Raw genomic sequence first — 10142 nt, 5'->3', positions numbered from 1 at the left:
ACTAGAAAGATTATTCAGGACCATAATGAAAAGTCTAACAAGCTGGAAAAATCCATAGGCAGACAGCAATCAGAAATTCAGAAGATTAACAATAAAATTACATAAGTAGACAACTCAATAGAAAGTCAGAGGAGCAGAATTGAGCAAGTAGAAGCTAGAATTTTTGAACTTGAAGATAAATCACTTGGCACTAATGTATTTGAAGACAAATCAGATAAAAGAATTTAAAAAAATGAAGAAACCTTGAGAATCATGTGGGACTCTTATCAAGAGAAATAACCCATGAGTGATTGGAGTACCAGAACAGGGAGGGATAACAGAAAATACAGAGAGAACTGTTGAAGATTTCTTGGCAGAAAATTTCCCCGATATCGTGAAAGATGAGAACATATCTATCCAAGATGCTCATCGAACTCCACATAAGGTAGATCTTAAAAGAAAGTCACCAAGACATATTATAATCAAAGTTGCCAAAACCAAAGATAAAGAATTATAAGAGCAGCGAGGGATAAATGAAAAGTCACCTACAAAGGAAAGCCAATAAGAATAAGCTCGGACTACTCGGCAAAAACCATGCAGGCAAGAAGACAATGGGATGACATATTTTAAAAATTGAAGGAAAAGAATTCCCACCCAAGAATCATACATCCAGCAAAACTGTCTCTTTAATATGAAGGTGAAATTGTGACATTTCCAGATAAACACAAGTTTAGGGATTTTTAAAAAACCAAACCAAAACTACAAGAAATACTGAAGGGAGTTCTTTGGTTGGAAAATCAGTAATATCAGGTATCAACTCAAGACTAGAACACTGGGCAGAGCAATCAGAAGTCAACCCCAGACGGGGTAATCCAAGAAAACAAAGCCAGATTATTCAAAAAAAAAAAAAAGCTCAAAACAGGGTAATAGCAATATTATTATGTAAAAGAAGACAATGTTAAAATACTAAAGAGGGACTAAGAAATGTAATCATATACCTTCCATATGGAGAGGAAGATATGGTGATACAAAGAATAAAAGTTTGGTTTAAATTTAGAAAAATAGAGGTAAACAAGGTAACCACAAAGGAGAGAAACTATCCTACACATCAAAATAAAATACAAGGGAAAAACAGAGACTCAGCAGAAACAAAATTGACAACAACAAATATGAGGAAAGGACAACATATAAAGATAATCTACTCAGCACATAAAATTAAGTGGGAAAAAGAAACTGTCAACAACACACCAAAAAAAGACATCAAAATGATAGCACTAAATTCATACCCATCCACAATAACTCTGAATATAAATGGACTAAATGCACCAATGAAGAGACAGAGAGTGGCAGAATGGATTAAAAAACAAGATCTGTCCATATGCTACCTACAAGAGACACACCTTAGACTTAGAAACACAAACTAAAAACTCAAAGGATGGAAAAAAATATATCAAGCAAACAACAATCAAAAAAAAGCAGGACAGGGTAGAACTGCCCCATAGGATTTCCAAGGCTGTAAATCTTTAAGTAAGCAGACTCACATCTTTCTCCCACAGAGTTGCTAGTAGGTTCCAAGGACTGACATTTTGGCTAGAAGCCCAGTGCTTACCCATCCTGTCACCACGGCCCCTTACACATCCTACGTCTTCTAAAACCTCAGTCTGGAGACAACATGTGTAGGCCCTGTGGGGAGAGAGAACACCAGATATCCTCATGCGCAAATGGGGAGCCACAGCCCCTGGTAGGGCATAGTGACACAGCCGGGGAGGTTCCTCACTCCAGAACCTTCTGTCCTAGTCCAGTTTCCTATGGACAGGCTTCCTCCCCCGGTCAGTGCTTTCCGGGCTGAAGTCAGTACAGAGGCTGTTCGGGGTTGGCGCTGACAAGAGTCTAAGCGCAGGTTTCAAACCGTGCCTGGTCAGGATACAGATATTCTTCTGCAAAGTCTGGGTACATGTGTGCAAACCTGTCAGCAAAAGAGATTCTTCTCATCTTCATCCACACCGCTGAAGAGGTCTATCAGAAGCAGCTCTGCCACGCCCAAGGCCGTCTTCAGAATGCAGGACAGGTCTTCCTCATTTATGCAGCCGTCCTTATGCCATGCATACATCTTGAATGGCAGCTGGATGGTGTCCAGAGTCTCAGACGCTCTGCAGACCACGGACAAGGCGATCACGTATTCCCGCAGGTCCATCTTGCCACCTCCGCTCTCGTCAGTGAGAACATGCAGTCCAGCGTGTCGGAAAGGGGTACCTCCAAGTACTCCGTGAACTCCACAAGTCAGTCTTCTCGCCCTTCTTCACCTTTGTGCTTTTTATCTGTTTCAAGTTTTTCTAGCTTTAGCCCCAGGCCTCTCACAAGCCTAGCAAATTCTAGAAGGCAAGTGTCGGAGGGGAGACGGACTGTCCTTCCGCTGGGGCCAGCTAACAATCCTCAAACGTGAAATCCATGATGGAGACGCCCAGGGTCTCTGCCGTGACGCGCCTCATGTTGCTGGCGTATAGCACCGGGCTCCTCTTCGCCTTGGAAGGGTGGTAAACTGGGAGAAACTCAATTTCCATCTAACTGTGAAACTGACACAGGGCGAGCCACAGCATTTCCAACACTCCAGGTCCTTGCCACGTCCACATGATCGTGTCCAGCTTATTTGGGTATCCTAAAACCACAGGCTGGACAGGAACACCAAGGATAAACACACCAGTCTTGAAGGTAGTTTGACAGGTCCCATTGGTACAAGTACCTTCTGGAAAAATCATTGTCATAACTTCCCATTGGACTAAGCCCCTCTCTTTATCTCTTCCACTGTTTTCCTGCACAAGTCCTGGTCTGATCCGAACACACTGGCCGGATGTACTTGATCAGAATTCCCCATATGGGGATACCCCTGCTCTCTGCCTTCATCACGATGGACGACATGGTCATGGTCACAGGAACAGCGTGGAAGTACGAGGGGTGTGGTGCCAAGGGTCAGGATGGCCACCTCAGTCGGTAGGGCCTGTCACCCCTTCTGGGCCACTGGGTGGAAGCCGCTGGCAAATCACGTGGTCTGCATGACTGCCTTGAGCGGGAAGTCCACGACCTTCTGCCACAAGCCAGCGGCTCTTCTGGTTCTCTCTCAGCAAATCCCAGTGAAGGTACAAAAGCGAAGGACCAGGCGAACAGCATCATGAAGGCGGCAAACAGGAGTCGGATGGGGAAGAGGGTCAGCGTCATGATGGCGATCTGGGCCTTCTGCAGAGTGCTGAAGCGCAGCTCGTGCATGAAGGGGTTCTACCCCCGGGGTGACAGCCACCGCTTCACCTGCACCTGCGCTGGAGGAGTTGGCGGCTGAGACAGAGCGGCCTGTGGCAGGTCTCCCCAGCCGCAGAGCCACCACCGTGAGAAGAGCCGGAGCGGACCGAGGGGGAGGGCGGGCAGACCCCTTACAATTCTTCTCATTTCTGTAGGGTTGGTAGTGGTGCCCCTCTTTCGTTCCTGATTTTGGTAATCGGTGTCTTCTCTTTTGTCTTCTTGGTCAGTCTAGCCAAAGGATAAAGGTTTGTCAATTTTGTTGATCTTTTCAAAAAGCCAAATCTTGGTTTATTTGATTTTCTCTGGGTTTTTCTTTCAGCTACAGTATTATTTCATCCCTCTTGCTTGCTTTCTGTTTAGCTTGCTTATTGTTTTGTAGTTTCCTAAGGTGGAAGCTTAGGTTTTTTGAGAGTTCTCTTCTTTCTGTCATAGGAATTTAAAGTTACACATTTCTTAACAAGCAATGCTTAAGATACACCCCATATGTTTTGATATGTTGTGTTTTTGTTTTCATTAAGTCCAAATTATTTTTAATGTCTCTTCTGTTTTCTTCTTTGATTCATGGATTATTTTGAAGTGTGTTAATTTTCAAGTATTTGGTGTTTTCTCATATTTCTTTCTGTTGTGGATTTCTAATTTAATTCCATTGTGGTCAGAGAATCAGAGAACACACTTTGTGTAATTTCAGTCTTTTTAATTTTATTGAGACTTGTTTTTGGCTCCTGTATAAGGCCTACCCTGGAAAATGTTCCATGTATACTTGAAAAGAGCATGTGTTCTGCTGTCCCTGGGCATTTTATAAATATCAGTTATGTCAAGTTGATGAGTAGTGTTAAAGTCTTCTGTAGTTATTCCATCAATGACTGAGAGTGGGGTATTGAAAGTCCTAACTATTATTGATAAATTGTCTATTTCCTCTTTTAATCCTTCTGGTATCTGCTTCATGCATTTTGGGGGTCTGTTGTTCAAGGACATTTATAATTGTTATATATTCTAGATGTATTGACTATCAAAAAGGTCCATAGTAATATTTGTTTTAAAGTCTATTTAATGTGATATTAATATAGCCATTCCAGCTCTCTTATGGTTACTGTTTACATACTATATCTTTTTCTATTCTTTGTTTTCAACCTACTTGTTTCTTTGAATCTAAGGTGTTCCTCTTGTAAGCAGCAAGACCCATTGTTGGATCTTGCTGTTTTATCCAGTCACATAATCTCTGCCTTTGGACTGGCGTGTTTAGTCCATTCAATTTTAATGTTCTCATTGATACGGTTAGGTTTTCTTTTGCTATTTTGCGAGTTGTTTTCTGTTTGTTTCAATGAAGTAATAGAACCATTAAAAGTTTTTAAGTTTAATAAGAAGCATCAATATATTTGGAAACTACTAAATTATTTCTCACTAAAGAAAAATCCAAAAGAGAAGAAATGACTCACATTTCTGTCATTCAAACTTAACTTTACCTAACATTGTGGTATATTTTCTTCCAGTCTTTCTTATTCTTCATAGATGTTTGTCTGCTTTTTTTCCTCCCAGGGTTTATATCATACTACACATACAATTATTGTATATTTTCTTACAGAAGCATACTATATGCATTTTGCATGGATTTGAACCACAGAAGAGCCATCACCAGCCAAGATACCCTTGAAGCAGTCATGTGGAAGACTTTTTGAATAAATGAAGTGGCTCTGAATGGTCCTGTTGCTTAATTGACTGCACTTATCAAAAAGTTGAATATGTCAGAAGGTTGAGACAAACGGTTAACGTGCTTGGCTGCTAACTGAAAGGCTGGAGATCCAAGTCTACCCAGAGGTGCCTCAGAAGAAAGGCTTTTGGGTCTAGTTCTAAAAAAATCAAACATTTAAAACCTTATGGAGTACGGTTCTACTCTGACACATGTGGGGTCTCCATGAGTCAGAATCAGCCTGACAGCAACTGTTTTGGGTTAAAACGCAAGGTGTCTGAACAGCACCTGCTGCATCAAGTCTTTGTACTACACACCTGGTCTCTGGGTCCTATGTTTTTCGCTACCTATTTACTTTGTTAAATAAAAGAAAGATGTTTTCTTTTGTAAGTTTGGTAAAATTCACCTGTAAAATGGCTAGACTTACTGTCTTGAGGGAGTGATGTGGATAGTTGTCTACTACTGATTTTATGTAAATGCTGATATTAAGCTTACTGATTTTATTTAAACCTTTTGTCTCTTTGTCCATTAGTTTTTGATGGTGCATTTGCCAATTCTCCAAGTAGTTTCCCCAAATTATGCTTGTCGTAGAGAGAAGATTCTCCAACTCTGTTAGAGTAAAATCAAAGACATTTATTGAAGCCAATATGTCATTCAAATGGAGACTGTGAAAACCTCAGAGTCCGAAGCTCATGGATCCAAGGGAGAGAGTGCAAATCACACGTAGTTATATGCCATAGGAGGAACTACAAAACACAATATTCTGATTGGTTTACAGTGACTGAAATCAATCAAAGGTGGGAGAAAGCAAAACATGATTTTTAACATTAGTGGTTACATTAATATAGCTAAAGAATACACTAATTGGCTAAAGGACAAAATTGCAAGGTATGTGTTTGTGGAGAAGGTCTCATAACCATCACAAAATGATGACATGATGATGGCGTAACAGATACTGTCGGGAACAAATTGCTAAACATTACCTTGCTCAGAACATAAGATTTTCTGGAGTGATCTAACACAAAAACTTTCAATAAGGTTTGGTTACAGACACCAGGACATGTAATATCCACATTCTTAGCCTGACCACAAAGAATAGAGTTTCCTTAATGACAGGGTTGGTTCCTAAGCAACAGGGTTTGAATCTGTGTGAAAGATTATACTGAGCTTTAGCATTAGTTCACCCATTTTACTTTACATCAGATGCCTCTTTTGATTTTATATCCCACATCATTCTGTTCCTTTGATCAAGGGTTCTGAAGAACATCCTTTGTTCACAGTTATGGGCATAATGTCTTCTGCATGAGTTTGTCAATATGCTACTCCCAGGTGGTGGCTCAACCTTCATAATTCATGCCTTTCTAGTTTTTCACATTAAGCCCCTTTTCCCCCATAATCAGGGACCATCGGTATCTTGGTTGCTGGGCAGCTCCAGTACGTCCATCATGCTATGGCTGAGCAGCTGTCTTCAGTGATTTCGGTATGGGGAGTGGATAGGGTATGGCCACATTGGAGGAACAACCTGGCTTACTTTCAAATGGCTAACGTAAGTCATGAGGCTTCTCTAATTTTGGGTTCCTGAATGCAGTGTTGATATGCATAATTCTTTGAGCATGATCTTGAATGCAGTGTTGATATACATAATTCTCTGAGCATGAGATGAAGCAGGGTTATCAGTTCCTGTTGTAGATGCACATCGCATAACACATTTTAGAATTCCAATAATAAAGATTATTGTTAAAATAATTAACCCAGTTTGCAACAGAGACCGTGACCAAGAACCTGCACTATTAAGTAGCCAACTGAAGATACAAAAAAAGTATGGTAAAGTTATAAGGGGTATAGACTGTACCCAAACAGCCATTGGATGAATCTTAGCAATATCCTCTTCAACATCTCCAGTTAATCCAAGAGCAACAATAGATGTTAGCAATGGAGCAAAACTCTCCTTGCTGGGCTAAGAGGAAATCTAGAACTATCCCATGGTCCAATACTACTTTTGCCAAGGATTCTAAAGTTTTTGTTGGGCGGCCATTCCATTGGCCACATCATCGACAATTTTAGCCATAGTGGCAGATAAATTGCTAATGGGATGTTCTATTGCATAATACCAAGCCAGGGCACAACAGCACATAAGAAGGATCTCCCCATCTTGGGTAATAAATGATGGGATTATCTGAGAGAACAAGTTCTATCTTCTTTATGGATATTAATTTCAAGTTACTGTTCCATAGCAAGGTGTCATTGTATGAATGAATACTCATGGTAACTCCTAGCATCTTTAAGGTACGTGGGCCTAGCATATATTCCAACCATGTAAACATGACAATGCCCAAATATAGAGTGACTTATCAGAGTTTTTCCTTGAGTAAGCTGATTCTCCACACAAAAAGACACATCTAGATGGGGCACACAACATGCCTGCCCAGGTTTGAATATAAGGAAATGGGATGGACTGATTGGCCCTTCTGAGTCACTTTGCAGTTAATGAATCATCACAAATGGATAATTCTCCAAAATCCGGGGATCCTTGAGTCAGGCACAAACTGAGAGTTTTTAAATTATTTTTAAAATGACTATCTGGGGGGCAGGGCCAAGATGGCGGACTAGGTGGACGCTACCGTGGATCCCTCTTGCAACAAAGACTCGGAAAAACAAGGGAATCGATCACATACATAACAACCTACGAACTCTGAACAACAAGCGCAGACTTAGAGTCAGAAAACGAACAAATACGGGCAGACAGCGACCGTTTTCAGATCCAGGAGCCAGCGTACCAGGCAGGTGACCTTCGGAGCCCGATCTGGGGCAGAGCCCAGGGGGGCATACGGCACAGAAAGGGGGCCCACCCCTTCCCCCCCAAACCCATCCCAGGAGGAAGTCTAGCTGGTTGGTGCGGGCGGCGTAGAGGCGCAGCCGGAGGGAGAAGCACCCGGAAGGCAGTGACTGATCTGGGAGTGGGGAGAATAGCATCCCAGCTGGGGTGCTGTCCCGCCGGGAGTTAGGCGAGAGGTGGACGGGGCGCGAGCCGGGGGGGGGTCAACTATATATCCCTAAAGTGACCCCGGGGCGGGGCCCACACGTTTGTACGGGAGGACGCACACCCAGTCCACGCGTGTGGCGCGGCACACCGGAGGGAGAAATCCCCGGAGGTGACTGGTCTCAAGGCAGGGAAGGCAGCATCCCAGACGGGGAGCCATTCCGCTGGGATCTGGGCACGCGCGTGGGCGGGGCATGAGCCCAGGGTCCATTTTTATTACCCTGAATTGACCCAGGGGGCGGGCCCACCTGGTCGTGCGAGTGACGCCCACCCAGTTCGCGCGAGAGGTGTGGGGCACCGGAAGGAGAAGTCCCCGGGAGGAAGTGATTGCTCCCAGCGTGGGGAAACCAACGTCCCAGACGGGGTGCCGTCCTGCTGGGATTTGGGCTCGCGCGCGGGTGGGGCGTGAGGGCGGGGTCCATTTTTATGCCCCGGAATTGACCCAGGGGGCGGGCCCACCTGGCCCTGCAGGTGACGCCCACCCAGTTTGTGCGAGAAGTGTGGCGCACCGGAAGGAGAAGTCCCCGGGAGGAAGTGACAGGTTCCGGAACGGGGAAAGCAGCGTCCTAACCCGCAAGTCGTCCCGCTGGGATTTGGGCGCGCGCATGGGCAGGGCGTGACCGCAGAGCCCAATTATAATCGCCTGAATAGACCCTGGGGGCGGGCCCACCCGTTCGTGCGGGAAACGCCCACCCAGTACACGTGAGTGGTGCCGCGCACCGGAGGGAGAAGTCCCCGGGAGGAAGTGACTGGTCTCCGAGCAAGGAAAGCAGCGTCCTAGCAGGGGACCCGTCCCACCCGGATTTTGGCGAACGGGGGCGGGGCGTGAACGCGGTGTTCAGCTCTATATTCTGTGGTGCTACACTCCTAGCTCTCTGATCCCTCCCCCACCCTCCCCAGGCAGCCCCATTAACATCCGAATAGCCGGAGCCAGAGGTAGAATTCAGATAGGGATCTGACAGCATTTTCTTTTAGCCGACTACCTGGAAAATCTAGTTTCCCAGTGATGGCTCGGAGACAGCAGTCCATATCAAACCACATAAAGAAACAGACCATGACAGCTTCTCCAACCCCCCAAACAAAAGAATCAAAATCTTTCCCAAATGAAGATACAATCCTGGAATTATCAGATATAGAATATAAAAAACTAATTTACAGAATGCTTAAAGATATCACAAATGAAATTAGGATAAATGCAGAAAAAGCCAAGGAACACACTGATAAAACTGTTGAAGAACTCAAAAAGATTATTCAAGAACATAGTGGAAAAATTAACAAGTTGCAAGAATCCATAGAGAGACAGCATGTAGAAATCCAAAAGATTAACAATAAAATTACAGAATTTGACAACGCAATAGAAAGTGAGAGGAGCAGACTCGAGCAATTAGAATGTAGACTGGGACTTCTGGAGGACCAGGGAAACAACACCAACATAGCTGAAAAAAAAATCAGATAAAAGAATTTAAAAAAATGAAGAAACCCTAACAATCATGTGGGACTCTATCAAGAAAGATAACTTGCGAGTGATTGGAGTCCCAGAACAGAGAGGGGGGACAGAAAACACAGAGAAAATAGTTGAAGAAATCCTGACACAAAACTTCCCTGACATCATGAAAGACGAAAGGATATCTATCCAAGATGCTCATCGAATCCCATTTAAGATTGATCCAAAAAGAAAAACACCAAGACATATTATCATCAAACTTGCCAAAACCAAAGACAAACAGAAAATTTTAAAAGCAGCCAGGGAGAAAAGAAAGGTTTCCTTCAAAGGAGAATCAATAAGAATAAGTTCAGACTACTTAGCAGAAACCATGCAGGCAAGAAGGGAATGAGACGACGTATACAGAGCACTGAACGAGAAAAACTGCCAACCAAGGATCATATATCCAGCAAAACTCTCTCTGAAATATGAAGGCGAAATTAAGATATTTACAGATAAACACAAGTTTAGAGAATTTGCAAAAACTAAACCAAGGCTGCAAGAAATGCTAAAGGAGATTGTTTGGCTGGATGACCAATAATATCAGGTACCAGCACAATACAAGGTCACAAAACAGAACGTCCTGATATCAACGCAACTCAAATAGGGAAAGCACAAAAACAAACAAATTAAGACTAATTCTAAAAAATAAATAAATAAAC

At 43.3% G+C, this 10142-nt stretch overlaps 1 pseudogene; it reads right to left on the bottom strand.

Moving 5' to 3' along the window:
• Nucleotides 1-927: 927 nt before the first annotated feature.
• LOC100672213 (lysophosphatidylcholine acyltransferase 1-like) lies at nucleotides 928-8604 on the bottom strand (annotated as a pseudogene).
• Nucleotides 8605-10142: the final 1538 nt, after the last annotated feature.

This window comes from Loxodonta africana, unplaced genomic scaffold, assembly GCF_030014295.1.
Source record: "Loxodonta africana isolate mLoxAfr1 unplaced genomic scaffold, mLoxAfr1.hap2 scaffold_399, whole genome shotgun sequence".
Classification (NCBI taxonomy): Eukaryota; Metazoa; Chordata; class Mammalia; order Proboscidea; family Elephantidae; genus Loxodonta; species Loxodonta africana.
The sequence above is the reverse complement of the archived record's forward strand: the minus strand, read 5'-3'. Positions and strand labels throughout refer to the sequence as shown.